The 15,822-nt window shown below is 42.1% G+C and overlaps 1 protein-coding gene and 1 pseudogene across 2 annotated transcripts in view; one reads left to right on the top strand and one right to left on the bottom strand.

The window, feature by feature from the left end:
- Gna14 (G protein subunit alpha 14) overlaps positions 1-15,822 on the bottom strand; it is a 182,411-nt gene that overhangs the window by 25,735 nt on the left and 140,854 nt on the right. The window lies entirely within an intron of this gene.
- Positions 1-15,822, top strand: part of LOC148007871 (nuclear transcription factor Y subunit beta pseudogene) — a 31,983-nt pseudogene that overhangs the window by 1,012 nt on the left and 15,149 nt on the right.

The following is a 15,822-nucleotide window of genomic DNA, read 5'->3' as shown; positions in this document are numbered from 1 at the left end:
TCTCTCAGATTCACAGTGTCTTCTCACATCACCAAAGAAAGGAAAAGAAATAACCTATGTCCTCCCGTCACCCGCATCACATCCACTGGACTCTTTCTTTGTATGTATTTAAATTACTGTTTGTAGGCACTATGGATGTCCAAATGTGCATAGTTACATATGTATAGGCTGTATGCTGAAAAGGGTTTGGTGCTGGGATCAAACTCAGGGCCCACAGTGTACTAGGCAAATGCCGTACCAAGTTAAAGAAAAGCTTTTCTTTTAATTAAGGGCTTCTGGCTACAAGGTCTTTGTTTTACCTTTTTCCTTTTTAAATCTTATATCATTCTTATCTTCCTCTCATTAAAAAAATCTTATTGATATATAACTTGCATACAATGGATTGATTTGAAATGTACAATCAATATTCAGAGTTGTGTAACTATCACGTTTAACTTTAGAAAATGTCTACTGTCCCCCAGAAGACCAACGGTAGTAAAGGGTAAAGTATGTCCTCCACAGAGATGCCCTCAAGTTCAAACCCCCTGCATTTTAGATGTGACTCTGTTTGGAAATGACCTTTCCAGATGTAATCTGGTTAAGATGAGGTCATTACAGTGGGCCCAAATTCAATCTCACAAGTGCCTTAACTACAGCAGGAGAAATTAGACACAAACACACAGAGAAGGCAGTGAAACAAGACTCCAAGGGAAGATGTTGGCAGAGGGTAGCCACCTGCTACCAGAAGCTAAAGGGCTAGGGAACCCCAACTATGATGCCTGTGAACCACAATAAGGACTAGCATGGCAGGATAACCTTAAGGATGCACTATTGGCACACACACCTTGCTGGTAACCAACAGCTCTGTAACTGCGCTTAAGGCTTGCTCGGCAAGGCATGCTTCTCACTTGGAAACCCAGCTAGCGACCCAAGAAAGTCATGAATACTAGGGAAAAACAGACGATGGCCACTTCACTAAACCAGCATAATACCTAACCACATTCTAAATATCTGTCATTAGACCCACAGATTAAGTGTAGTCCTTACCCCTCATTAAGGAAACTCACCTTTGCATCAGATGAAGACCATTACAGAAAACTACAAGTAGTCTAAATGCAGAGAACAAGAGATCATTGGGTGCCGCATCCCAACTTGTATTTTTACAATACAATCTTGCATCTAAGGCTCAGGGATAATTGTGGCTAGAGCCAGAGGACAGTGAAATTATGTGTCCTAGAAGTACCGGAGAAGTTATACCTAGGAAGTCTCATCAATACAGCTGTTTACATAAGATCTGGAACAACAGTGACATGGACAGACATAATAACATGGAAGGAGGAAATCTCATGGGGCTGCAGCCCTTGACAATGAAGGAGGATGCTGTCTTTTGGGGACTTCTGGCTTCTGGAACTGGTGTCTGTTGCTCTAAGTCACTCAGTCTGTGGCAATCTATTAGAGAAACTCAAGTACAAGTCTGGTCATTCCCCTCCCTCCATAGTCTCCTAGCCCTAGATAGTCATTGATACCCTTTGTCATTCCCTCTCCACATGGATTTGCCTCTCTTGAGCATTGCTATAAATGGTAGCTTACAATATGTGGCCCTTTGTGACTGGTTTCTCTTACTTACTATACATTTCAAACTTCATTCATGCAGTCGCTCATGTCTGTAGTGCAATTCTTTTTCTATTATTATTCTTACTGAATAATACTTCACTCAATAAATATACTACTTAAAAACAAAACAATCTCTTTGCATAACCCAGATTGGCCCCAAACTTGCAAGACTTCACTCCCTCTCCCAGTTCTGATATGGTACCTGTATGTCTTCATGGCTGCTTAACCATTACATTCCTTTATCCAATCAGTTAATGGATTTTTGGATTTTTGGATTTTTAAAAATGCTCTTTGGTTGTGAACATTCTTTTTCACCTCCAGCCATCTTCCAACATCCCATGTGGCTCTAATGCCCACGCACCAGGCTTTTGCACAGGCAGGCGGATGGTTCTAGCATTTACCAATGTTTCAGGGACTCCTTTCCCTGGGAACACCGACAGACCACGTTTTCACTTGAGACATGAATAGTTTGCAAGGCTCGCACCTTTACTTGCTTCCTGTGTCTCTATTTTCTCATCTTTTGCAATGCATCATGGAAGCTTGTGACAATCATAAATTGGGCAAGTGCCTGTCAGCCTGGAACCTGACTGATAGCTCTGTAAAGCTGAGCCCTCATCCCTTTGGTTAGACAGGCAGTTTGAGCAAAGTATGCATGTTCTAAGTCACCAGGTTTGGGAACTATTGCCTTTACCTCCTGTACATCTTGACTTATTATAACTCTTTAAAGCTCTAATTTCATAACGCACGCACACACACACACACACACACACACACACACACACACACACACCTGGTTCAGGCAATTTTCTCAGTATTAACCTAAAATCCACATTCCACAACAAGTTCACACATTACCATATGGCCCACACATACATTGCCAGTCTATGTGTTCCAGCTCCTCAAAAGTGTCCCCTCATCCTTTTCTCTCTTATGTCAAGGAACTGAATGAAGCTGTCATTCAACACGCTACCTGTTCCCTCCCTCCCTTTACACGAGACCTCCTGTTCATCCTTCTAGACTCAGCGAGTGACATGCTTGCTGTCCGGGACAGAGCAGGTTGAGCCAGGAAGGGGCTGAATAGATAGAAGTGGATGAGACACTTACACAATGTAAGTTGTCAAGGAAGGAGCTCAGTGTCAGGATGCACTGTACCTTTTCTGCCTTTCATGGGGGAAAAGGAGGAATTTCAGACAAACCATTTACAAGCATGTGTCAAAGTTCTATTTTATGCACTTTGAAGGCAAAATTAACAACAACAGCAAAAACTACAACAGCAATGACAACAACAACAGTAACAACCAGTCTGGTTAACAAGTATTAGGTTGAGTGATCAACAGTCTTGCTGGGGGCACACCTTCCGCAGAGGGTTCTTGCTTCTGTGACCTTCTGGAATGTGCCCTACCTACAGCTGATGGCCTGTGGTGCCCACTGTAGCCTCATAGCCTCCAGGCTCACCTCAGGCACACAAGACAGAGACTGGAAGACCAGTTCAAACCGTCAAAATTATGCCTACTTCCTTCAGCTGGGTTCTGTCTCCTAAATCTTCTCACCGAGAACACAGCCAGCTGGAAATTAAGCATTCAACACATAGGCCTGGGGAAGGCATCTCTTATTCAAACTGAATCATAGACTAAACAGAAGCTAAACCAATAAGCTTCCAGTAGGAAGAAAGCAACCGCACAACAATGAGACTAGTGATGGCCAACCCCGGCAAGACATTGCATGGAGAAGAGGGGCCATCCATTGGAAACAGCATTCTGGGGAGTTTGAGCTGAAAGATTAAAGTATTTCAGAGTCATTTGAGAGCAGTGGACGGATCAGATCAGAACCATGCTTGGAAGCTGTTCTTGAGTAACACTGAGGAGAGATGACTGTGAACTGCTGACAGTCGCACTACTCTGTGGGAAGGAAGCTGTGAGCAGGTATTTTTCACAGAAGCCAAACAGGTAGAGTCAACATGAGCGGGTACATCCCATAGAGGGTGGAGAGAAAGAAATGTGTCAACGTGAGGGAGCTGGGAGGTGAGTGAAATAGTTAACGGCGTCAACGTGATTAGCTGGACATCTTAGAGAAAGGGTAATCTGGGCAGTGGGGGTGAAGGAGTAGGAGCAAGGGAAGGTCAGCTTGCTACTCTGGTGGAGGATGCTGAGACCGGCAGATCCATCACCAAACCCATTTGCTGCAGTCATGCATGAATTGGAGTGAACAACCCATATAGTCTGAGTTCAGCACCCCCGCCCCCAGATAGAAGGACTTGTGAGAGAATAGAAATGACTGTAGCCTCAAATGGGAGAGAAAGGACAACCAGAAGATATGAGCATAGATAAACAAACACGAGTGGGAACACAAGCTGCACCAGCAACTGAGATGCAGGATGGTGGAGTTCCCTTGGGGGTCTCTCCCAGTGGCATCACCCTATTAATTTCATCACCTTTCTCCGAGGCTCCTTTCTCCCTCTATAGGTTCTACCATCCCTTTGCATCTTTCCTCAAGCTTCTCCCAGGGCTAGAGTCAGGCTGAGCCATGCAAGGCTGCAAAGCCTCAGATCTCAGAAGCTATGCAGCTCCACACAATAAGAGCAATCCTTGGTGCTATTCAGAAGGGGACTGAAGGGGTCTGTGTCCTCAGAGATAAAAAGTACAGGCTTCAGGTTCATGTCCTCTAAGACCCTGAAAATTGTCCCCTAATTGATTTGTCATGGCAGGAATTGGTGGTGATGGTGGGGCCTCTGAGAACTGTTTTGGTTTGACAAAAACACATGTATCTAAGATATGTAAGAAGGGAGAAAATCTGTCACCCCAATTAATACACTTAGGGAAGGAGAACCAAATGACAATAACTTGGCTTAGAAGGACTTAAGGAGGGAGAACGCTTTAGGAACAAATGACAACAGAAGCCTGTTCCTTAATGCAGCCATCTAGCCTCCTAGGAAATGACGCAGAGTTTGGATGTTCTATCACACTGAAATGACAAAATTATATGAGCACAGCTGTTTGCTGGGATGAATTAAAATAGCATATAATGTCAGCACACTGCAAACCGGCTTTTCTATCTCTGGTAAATGAGGAGGCAGAGTCCCAGAGCAGGAAGCGATGGCTCTAGGTCACCCACAGAGCACAGCAGAGCAGCTGGCTTACTGCTTTCTTCTGAAAGAATAAAACCGGGACATATTCACTGATATCTGGGATCTGTGGATCCCAGAGGCCCTCTCCAATAAATCCGTAGACACTCAAGTCTCTATAAATACAGTATTTTTCTTATGCATCTAGGCATATAATCCCATGACCTGCAACTTATCTCTAGGTTATTCATAATTCATAATACAAATCATCTTTGTTGTGTTGAATCTGGAATAAGAACATGTAGATATGGAGAAGTGTATAATTCATATATATACAACCCAAGTTCCTATGCAGAGGTATAGAGGCACCCATATTCGATATACCGTAGTCATAAACAGCAAGGAACTGTGGTCAGAACAGGGCTATCAGTCCTTCTAAACCCAGCAATCTCAATATGTACACTCCCCACTACTTGCTAAATGGTGAAGGCGCCACCCACCTTCTCTTGGCCAGAATTTGATAGCCAGACTTGAGATCAGATTTTTTTTTAAATCTGTGGGCAAAAAGACCTGCTTCTCCAGCAGAACCTTCCAGCTATCTAGTCCCACAAAGATTCAAGCCAACCTCTCCACCCATCTGTTACCAGACGTTATATCATCTTCCAAAGTGCTAATTTTTAAGAAAAATGTATTGTCAAGGTAAGAAGGCAGGTAAAGGCCATCTCCAACATAAAATAGCAAAGAGACAAATAAATAAAGTTAACTGGGAGAAAGAGACATGATGCAGGGAACAGAACAAGAATTATATGAAAATATCTTCAAAAGTCAGAGAAAAACTTTGAAGCAAGAAAAAAGTCGTGAAGAGAGCAGCTTTATTCATAATAGCCAGAAACTGGAAACAACCCAGATGTCCCTCAGCTGAAGAAAGGACAAACAAAGACATCATGACATTTTCAGGCAAATGGACAGAGCTAGAAAATGTCATTCTGAGTAAGGTAGCTCAGATCCAGAAAGACATGCATGGAATGAACTCACTTATAAGTAGACATTAGCCATAAACTACAGGGTAACCAAGCTATAATCAACAGACCCAAGGAAGCTAAATAACAAGGAGTGCCCACAGGAGGATGTTTGAATCTTACTCAGAAAGGAAAATAAAATAGACATCTGAAGTAGACGGAACAGGGTGGGAGAGGAGATGGAGAGGGGAATGTGGATGGGGTGGGAAAGAGAAGGGAAACCGTTTGGGGAGCATCTCTGGGACAAACCGGAGACCTGGGACAGGGGAGGCTCCTGGGAGGATATTGAGGCGAGCCGAGCTGAGACTCCTAGCAGCAGAAGCTATGGAGCCTGAAGTGGCTGATTCTTGTAGCCAGCATGACTTCCAGTCAAGGGAGGGAGAACCAGCCTACCCTCAAAACTTTTGACATGTCTACAGGATATGTAGGGATAAAGATAGAGCAGAGATTGAGGGGATGGCCAACCAATGACTGGCCCAACTTAAGACCCTCCCCTTGGGAGAGATCCAACCCCTGACACTATTATTGATACTTTTCTATGCTTGCGGACAGTAGCCTAGCATAACTGTCATATGAGAGGTTTCATCTAGCAGCTGATGGAGACAGATGCAGAGATCCACACTCAAACATCATGCAGAAATCAGGGAGACTTGTAGAAGAGTCAGGGAAGGATTGAGGGAGCCAGAGGAGTCAAAGACATAAGAAGACCTACAGAACCAACTAACCAGTGCCCATGGGGGCTCACAGAGACTGAACCACTAAGCAAAGCACATGTGTGGGCTGGACCTAGGCCCTCTACACATATGTAGCAGATGTGCAGCTTAGTCTTCATATAGGTCTCCTAACAATTGGAGTGGGGACCTACATCTTTGACCCGGACTCTGTTTCCTGCCTTTGGGTCCCTTTCCTCTAGCTGGGCTGCCTTGTCTGGCCTCAGTGGGAGAGAATGCACTTAGTCTTGCACACTCACCTTGGTGTGCCAGGGTGAGTTGGTAGGGAGGGATCCCTTTCTCCTTAGAGAAAGGGAAGGGAGAATGGGGTAGTGAGTAGGAGGGTAGAACTGGGAGGAGAAGAGGGAGGGGCTGTGATTGGAATGTAAAGTGAATAAATAAATAAATACATAAATGAAAAATATTAAACTAAAAAGAAAAAATATAGTCACGAGAGCATTTGGAGGCAACAGAATATTTTAATATTTAATATCAGTAAGCAGGTGATGAAGTTCACAAGCAGGAATAAAATTTAAAAAGAAAAGGGTAGAAATTAAGAATGAGAGAACCACCCAGGCATTCTAGGATCTGACTAATTGCAGAACAGAGGCAGTAACAGAACACGGAGAAACTTTCTCCAAGAAAAGGCTCAGAGATGAACCATATGGCTCTTTCAGACTGAAAGGGCTCTGGAGAAAACAGCACAATGAATGGAAAATGTGCCTCTTACTAATGAGAGATAAAAGAAAGTATTAAATTCTTCAGTAAGGAAGACCATATTATAAAGAATAAATGATTTTAATGGTGGTACAGCTTTCAAACTGAAAGTAAATGTCAGCTAAAAAAAAATTAGATAAATAACTTCAGAATAAGATGAGAGCTTTTGACCTAGAATTCAGAAAAATATTGACAGTGTTCAGGCCAGAAAAAACTAAGGTATTCAAGGGGTACAAGAGAAATTCTCCTCCCATAACCTCTCTCTTAGAAGTCTACTACTGAAGGATGTATTCTGGTAAACAGGAAGAATGAAGAAAAAAAAGGAGGGAGATGAATATAGTAAAGAAGAAAAGGAAACTCTCATAAATTAGATGGCAACTGACCAACAAAAGTCAATTACTTTAATACAGGTGAATGTAAAGGGTCTGCAATAAAATGGAATTTGTTTATATATGGTATGATTTCTTAGGTTAAAAGAAATATACATCATAAAGTCTAGGAATGAAGAAATAATAAAACATCCAAACTTGGAGATTACAAGCAAAAGACATTGACATTGAAAGTAATTATTTCTGCCAAGGGACTGTACATTGTTTGTGTGTGTGTGTGTGTGTGTGTAATGAAAGTCAGAGGTCAATGTTGGGTGTCTTCCTCCATTATTTTCTCCTTATTCTTAAGATATAGTCTCTTACTGAATCTAGAGCTCATTGATTCAACTAGATTGCTCAGCCACTGAACTACAGGGGGTCTACCTGTCTTAACCTTGACCTCCATCACTGTAGTTACAGACCTAGACTACTACATCCAACTCACACGTGGTAATCTAAACTCAGATCTTCATGCATATATGGCTGTCACTGTAGTAACTGAGCCATCTCCTTAGACTTTTTCTCATTTTAGGTGTTGGGTAATATGGGATTTACAGCTATTTACATCATTCACCTATGTTATTTTAATTAACAAAAACTGAAGTAGTTAAACAATTAATTATCAATTAATATTTTCATATCTTAGGTAGGTAGAGAAATCATTACTAGAACTTCTTTTTCAAATTAAAAGTAAATAATTTGAGATCTATAGAGTAACCATTTTCCTTGTCATCCCTATGCAGGGAGAATTCAAAACTGAGTCTTAGAAGTGTCATAGTGTGGTAATATCAGAAGCATTCAGATTCAAACCCCTGGCTATATGTATGCTAAGGTTGTGTATGCTAGGCAAACACTACTACAAACTGCATTCCCAGACATGAGTACTTGTTAGCAGTATTTCTACTACATTATATTATATAGTAGATCATATTCATGCTAGTAAAAGTGAACTGTTTAAAAATATAATGAAATGCCTTGCTGTATCTTCTCAGTTAAAATTCTCCTGTATCTTAGGTATCAATTTCTAATATAAAAATGTGGATTGTTGGTATAGTATTTTCAACAATAAATGTCTTTCATAGGCTCAGGTAGTTAAATACTTGGTTCCCAGTTAGTGACATTGTTTGGGGAGAGGTAATAGAACCTTTAAGAGTTGTAGCCTTGGGGCTGGGGATTTAGCACAGTGGTAGAGCGCTTACCTAGGAAGCGCAAGGCCCTGGGTTCGGTCCCTAGCTCCGAAAAAAAGAACCAAAAAAAAAAAAAAAGAGTTGTAGCCTTGCTGGAGAAAGTACTTTTTTCTATTATACTCTTGGGTAGATAGTCTCTGAGGATTGATTACCTGTCCTACTTCTACTTTACTCTCTGTAAGGTCAAGATATAATCTCTTTTCTTTCTGCTGCAGTCACCTGCTGCCATGTCTCCTCCCCATGACAGACTCTTCCTTTGGAACCAGAAGACAAATTTTTTTCTTTAAGTTACTTATGGTCATAGCATTTGGGAAAAGTAAGTAATCACAACAACAACAAAAAAAGTAAATAATACAGAAGTTGGTACCAGGAGTGGGGTTGTTGTTGTGGAGGACCTGACCATGTTTGAGGGTGGGGAATGTGAAAGATTTTGAATGTTTGAACTGAAAAAGTAGTTGAATGTTGCAAGAAGAGTTTAGTAGGTCATTATAGTAGAAACCTGGAAGATAGTAGTGCTGAGAACAATGCAGGCAGTGAAAGCCTACCTTAAGGAGTTTCAAAGTGGAACAAAAACTGTGTTAGCAACTTGATTAAAGGCCATCCATGTGAGATTTTGGCAAAGAATCTTGCTGTTTTCTGCCCATGTCTTGAAAATTTATCTGAGGCTAAGTTGAAAAGTAATGGATTCGGGGTTGGGGATTTAGCTCAGTGGTAGAACGCTTGCCTAGCAAGCGCAAGGTCCTGGGTTTGGTCCTCAGCTCTGGAAAAAAAAAGTAATGGATTCACTTCTTCAGTGGAGCAAATTAAAGAAAATATAACCTTGCATCTGTGAAAAATATATAGGCTAGAAAGAAAAAGAGCACTATGAAACTTAGTGTCACCACAAAGGTTTGTGTTGAAAGAAACACTTAACTTTTAAGAATATTAGCATCATTAAAGAGAAGCCTTAGGTAAGACTCAACCTAGCTAAGTCTCTAACTCATGTAAAACAGCTTGTTCTAGTTAGGGTCTTATTGCTGTGAGCAGACAGCATGACCACAGCAACTCTTATAAAGGCAAACATTTAACTGTGCTGGGCTTACAGTTCAGAGGTTAGTTCATTGTCATCATGATGGGAAACATGGTGGGAAGCATGGTGGCATCAGACAGATATGGTGCTGGAGAAGTAGCTGAGAATTCTACATCTGAATCCACAGGCAACAGGAAGAGACTGAAACTCACCTCCTCCAACAAAGCCATACCTACTCCAAGAAGGCCACACCTCCTAATAATGCTACCTCTCTTGGGCCTTTGGAGCTATTTTCATCCTAACTACAACAGGGTTTAAGGAGCTTGCCTGCCTGCCTGCCTTCTTACCTACCTCCCTCCATTCTTCCCCCAACCCTCTTTCTGAGACAAAATTTTCATTATGTAGTCCTGGATGGACTAGAAGACACTTGTAGACCAGACTGACCTACAAACCCCTGCCTCTGCTTCACCTCTATAGTACTAGGACTAAAACGATAAAAGTTCTCAACTTTTAAAGAAATTTTTGTTGCTAAAAAGCATACAAAAGAGATGGTCATGGCCCCAGTATTTGGGAGACAGAAGCAGGTAGATCTCTTGAGTTCAAGGCCAACCTGGTCAGCATAGTGAGTCCCAGGACAGTCAAAGCTATATAGAGAGATACTGCCAAAAAAAAGTGGGGAGGAAGGGAGAAAGTGAGGGATGAAAGGAAGGAGGGAGGGAGAAAAGAAAAAAAAGAAGGAAAGAAAGGGAGGCTTACAAAAGTTGCTCCAAATGCGGTCAAGAAGGCCAAGTTTCATTCCAAACTAATATAGAAATATTATATGAACTTCCTTTGTGTTAAGGTGCTAAAATTTAGGAGTTTGTTGTAGGATCTATTGGCTAAATATTCTCAGTTTGATGGTAAATAAGAGACTGGAATTCTCCATGACCTTAGGCACACCAGAACCCATTATAGGATACAACTCAAATAATTCTGAGATGATGTGGCTAAACCCAAAAGAAACTCACTTGCTCTGTTAAGTAGAAATCACATTCTTTAACAGACTGGCTCTCTCCCTGGATAAGATGCTTCATCAATGGACTAGGGGCATGTCCGATGCCAGGGAAGCTCTGGGCATGCTCTGCAAGAAACTGTCAAGACAAGAAAGGTGGTGGGATGTAGTGCTGCTCCACACTGGCATACTGCATTGGGTATAGTGGTATGTCTCCACTGCTCTTGGAATCTTTTACTGTTCCCCTGAAGATGAGTACATAGGGAAGGAATTTCCTGTTTTTTCCTTCCTTTAGCAAAAATGGCATTTCAAACTGTGATGATGGAAAAGTACCATTTTTGAAACAGTTGCCTCCTGGGGAACTTGCCTGTGATCTGTCCACAGAAGGGATGGGCAGTGGCTTCAAGTCTACTGGTTTCTCATCACTGGTCCAGGTGATGGATTTTCACAGGACATATGGAGATGCCTTAGCTCTGCTCCTGAGTCACAGAAAAGCTTTGACCCAGAATCCTTTGCTTATTTAGAGCTCTAGCCAGGAATTTTAAGGACCATTATAGACTCCTTAGATCAGTGGTTTGAGTTCCCAACCCTTGGAGAATCCAATGACCCTTTTCACAGGGGTCACATATCAGATATCCTGCATATCAGATATTTACATCATGATTCATAACACTACAAAAATTACAGTTATGAAATAGCAATGGAAATTTATAGTTGAAGTCACAACATAAGGAACTGTATTAAAGGCCTGCAACATTAGGGAGGTTGAAAACCACTGCCTTAAATGTTCCTCCATGCTTGTGTAGTCAGGAATATTCTAGAGGGTCTTCCAGGATAAAAATGTTTTATTTCTACCAGCTCCTTGCTAGAACTTCACAGTGACCATCCCTAGAGGTAAAATGAGAGACTCAAAGCTTAAAGTGCTAACTGATTCCTTTTACCCCTGCATCCAAGGCTGCTGCTTCCACTTAGAGAATATGGGCAGAGCACCAAGCTCAGTCATAGAGAAGCCAGCTAAAAACAGAGGCCACAAGACAAGGAAGCAGGAAGAAGACCTGGATCTGGCAGAGTCAGGGTCATTTTATGCCTGAACTTCCTGGACATCTTCTTTCAACAGAAAGCGATTACAAGTCATCCTGATGGCACAAGGGACATCTGAGCTAGACCTCAGAGAACAATTTACCTTTCTGGGAAAATCATTTCTTTTAATTGAAAAAAATCAATAAAGTGTTTACAATGCATTAAGATTCATCACACTGCATGTGTGACATGGGGTATACTTAGTGTTATTAGAAGACTATTTTCAGAGGATAGGAAGATGCACAGAAGAGTATGAGACATGCTTGGTGCCACCATCACATGGACGTTCCTTAGATGGTTCTCCACTTCTCTCCAGAAGTAGCTCTGCTTCTGAAAGGGGCACTAGCATTTCTAACAAGAATTCAAGAATTCAAACCAAGGAACAAGCATGGGCTAGACCTAGTCCCCCTGTACATATGTAGCAGATATGCAGTTTGGTCTTCACATGGGTCCCCCACCAACCAGAGCAGGGGCTGCTCCTGACTCTGTTGCCTGCCTGTGGATCCTGTTCTACTAACTGGGCCACATTGTCTAGCCTCAGTGAGAGAGGATGCATCTAATCCTGCAGTGATTTGATGTACCGTGTGTGTGTGTGTGTGTGTGTGTGTGTGTGTGTGTGTGTGTGTGTGCACACCCAGGGTGGGGTTCCCACTTTTCAGAGGAGAAGGGGATGGGAAAATGGATGGAGAATCTGCATGAGGGAGTATGGGGAGGGGGGTGCTAATATTTGGATGTAAAGCAAATACATAAAGGAAGAAAGGAAGGAAGGAAGGAAGGAAGGAAGCGGAAGAGAGAGAGACAGACAGACAGAGATAGAAAGGAAGGAAGGAAGGAAGGGAGAAAAAAGAAAGAAAGGAAGGAAGGAAGGAAGGAAGGAAGAAAGGAAGGAAGGAAGGAAGGAAGGAAGGAAGGAAGGAAGAAAGAAAGAAAGAAAGAAAGAAAGAAAGAAAGAAAGAAAGAAAGAAAGAAAGAAAGAAAGACAATAATACAAATCTTCCCATTTCCTTCCACCTCCAGCCTGGCAGAAGCTGTTATAGGCAGTCTTCCTTTCCTGGAAGTAGTAGAGGAACTTCCTAAGCAGAGGAAGTGCAGGCTGCATGCTTACTTGCCTCTAGTTCCAGATTGTTTCTAAGACAGAGGGGAGGAAGAACCAGGCAGAATATACTCTCTTGCAGCCATCCATATCAAACTCACTTGGGCATGAATTCTACTCCTGCTAGATAGACGACACTGGACCAGTAATTTCAAACCAAGCTCCCAGAAATGTAGCTATGGCCAGGCAATTTAGCCTCATTGAGACTTTGTTGACCTACAAACTAAAGGAACCACCTCCTGAACTGTGAGCTGACCTGGGTGGGGTTCATGTCCCTACCCTATGCCTCCTTGACATTGTGAACTCATCTCTGATAATTATTGCAGAGTTGTGAAATGTTCTATTGACATATTTCCTTCTCCATGTACTAAGAGATTCTTAAAGACCAACACATACTATACATGCATATTATCATTTCTGTGTTAGAGGGCTTCAAACTCTTCTGCTCCATATAAAATATATAGCATGTTTTTGTCATAGCCATTCTGCTGTACTGTAGAAACTCATTCCTACCATGTAATTGCAATTTGGTCCACATTATCTAACCTCCCCCATCCCCAACCTATGTTGCTTCTAATGACTGGGATTCTACAATTTGCCTCTGTAAAATTAACTTTTTAAACTTATATTTTATACATAACATAAATCAGAAGAGAATGTTGTATCTCCTAGAACTGGAGTGACACTGAGTGTCACCCATATTTATATTCACCTCATGTGTGCTAGGAATTGAACTCAGGCTCTCTACAAGAGCAGTGGGTGCTCTTAACCACTGAGCATCACTTCCACCCCTCTGTAGGTTATTTCTAAACATATTCTTTTCTTGGATATTTATTTTCTTTATTTACATTTCAAATGTTATCCCCTTTCCCTGTTTCCCCTCCAAAAATCCCCCATCCCATCCCCCACCCCTTGCCTCTACGAGGGTGCTCCCCCATCACCCACTCACTCCCTCCCGCCTCCCCACCCTGGCATTCCCTTACACTGGAGCATGGAGCCTTCACAGGACCAAGGGTCTTTCCTCCCATTGATGCCAGACAAGGCCATCCTCTGATACATATGCAGTTGGAGCCATGGGTCGCTCCATGTATACTCTTTGGTTGATGGTTTAGTCCCTGGGACCTCTGGGGTGTCTGGTTGGTTGATATTGTTGTTCTTCCTATGGGGTTGCAAACCCCCTCAACTACCCAGTCCTTTCTCTAACTCCTACATTGAGGACCTATTCTCAGTCCAAAGGTTGGCTGCTAGGATTCACCTATGTATTTGTTAGTCTCTGGCAGAGCCTCTCAGGAGACAGCTATATCAGGCCCCTGTTAGCATGCACCTCTTGGCATCCTCAATAATGGCTGGGTTTGGTGACTGCATGTGGGATGGATCCCAATGTGTGGCAGTCTCTAGATGGCCTTTCATTCAGTCTCTGCTCCCTTCTTTGTCTCTGTATTTCCTCCTGTGAGTATTTTGTTCCCCCTTTTAAGAAGTACTGAAGCATCCACACTTTCGTCTTTCCTTTTCTTAAGCTTCATGTGACTTGTAAATTGTATCTTGGGTATTCCAAGCTTTTGGGCTAATATCCACTGATCAGTGAATACATATTATGTGTGTTCTTTTGTGATTGCATTACCTCACTCAGGATGATATTTTCTAGTTCCATCCATCTGCGTAAGAATTTCATGAAGTCGGGGTTGGGGATTTAGCTCAGTGGTAGAGCACTTGCCTAGCAAGCACAAGGCCCTGGGTTCGGTCCCCAGCTCCGAAAAAAAAAAAAAGAATTTCATGAAGTCATTGTTTTTAATAGCTAAGTAGTACTCCATTGTATAGATGTACCACATTCGCTGTATCCAATCCTCTGTTGAAGGGTATCTGGGTTCTTATATGTCTTTCTGTGCCTGGCTTATTTCACTTAACACAATTCCTTTGTGAACTGTCAATTGAGGATAAGGGCAATGCACCTGTTACATAAAAAATGTTCTAGGAACTTTTCAGGGAAAGGCTTATTGAAAACAAACAGATTTATGATGTACCATATTATACTCAGGCATTTTATGACATATAAAACCCAGAGACAAGTAGCATATAACTTTATTTGTCCATGCAAATTAGTACAATTGGTGTTGGCAGCCAGTGTCATCAGCTTATAGCAATGCTTTCATTGCTGTCCCCATAAATGTGTCTTTGATGGTGGCCAAGTCTCTTAAGACACTGAAGTTAGCCATCTGGAGTCAAAGTCAAACATACTATTTACATTTCACTGCAGATGATTTGACCTCTTTGTTTCTGGTTTCTCATCTGAAAAGTAGATGGAAACAGCTGCAGCTGGGTAAGAATTTATTCCCTAGGTTAACAACATACCTTGAACAAGTCTAGGCCCCTGGCAGATACTCAAACTGTACAACACAGTTATTGAGGGGAGAAATAGATGTATAAACCCTTAGGTTTATAGTAGAGACTGTGACTTAATAGGGCCCAGTGTGATGGAGAGCACCTTTAAAATAACAAATTTGATTAATATTCCATGACTGGAGGAAGGCCAATGTATTAGTCAGTCTATGTTTGGCTTGCAACACCCAGATCTCTGCTGAGGGTGCCAGTGAAATAGCTTTTCCCACACTGTGATGATCAATCTTGGAACCACCAATGGGTTATTATGGCTTAAATGTGGAAAGTCCCCTTTAGGCTCATGATGTATTGAACATTTGCTCCTTTCCTAGTGGTGCTATTTGAGAGAGATTGTAAACCTTAGGAGGTAGAACTTAGATGGCAGACATAGGCCATGGAATGAGAGTCTCTGTGTTCTGAATCACCAAGATGTGAAGAAGTCATGCTGCTAGGCCACACTGCCAGAAACTGAGTTCTACTTGACACATCTTCCCTGCAGATTCTGAACTGGGAGTCACATAAACCCCTTTTTGTGTGAGATGCCCATTGGCTGAGCATAATAGTGATAAAAGGAAATGATGCATGGGCTTCTCTACCCCTCCAGACTTTGTGGAAAAC

The sequence above is a fragment of the Rattus norvegicus genome, chromosome 1, assembly GCF_021556685.1.
Source record: "Rattus norvegicus strain SHRSP/BbbUtx chromosome 1, alternate assembly SHRSP_T2T, whole genome shotgun sequence".
Classification (NCBI taxonomy): Eukaryota; Metazoa; Chordata; class Mammalia; order Rodentia; family Muridae; genus Rattus; species Rattus norvegicus.
Note: the sequence above shows the minus strand (reverse complement) of the source record. Positions and strands in the feature narration are given on the sequence as shown.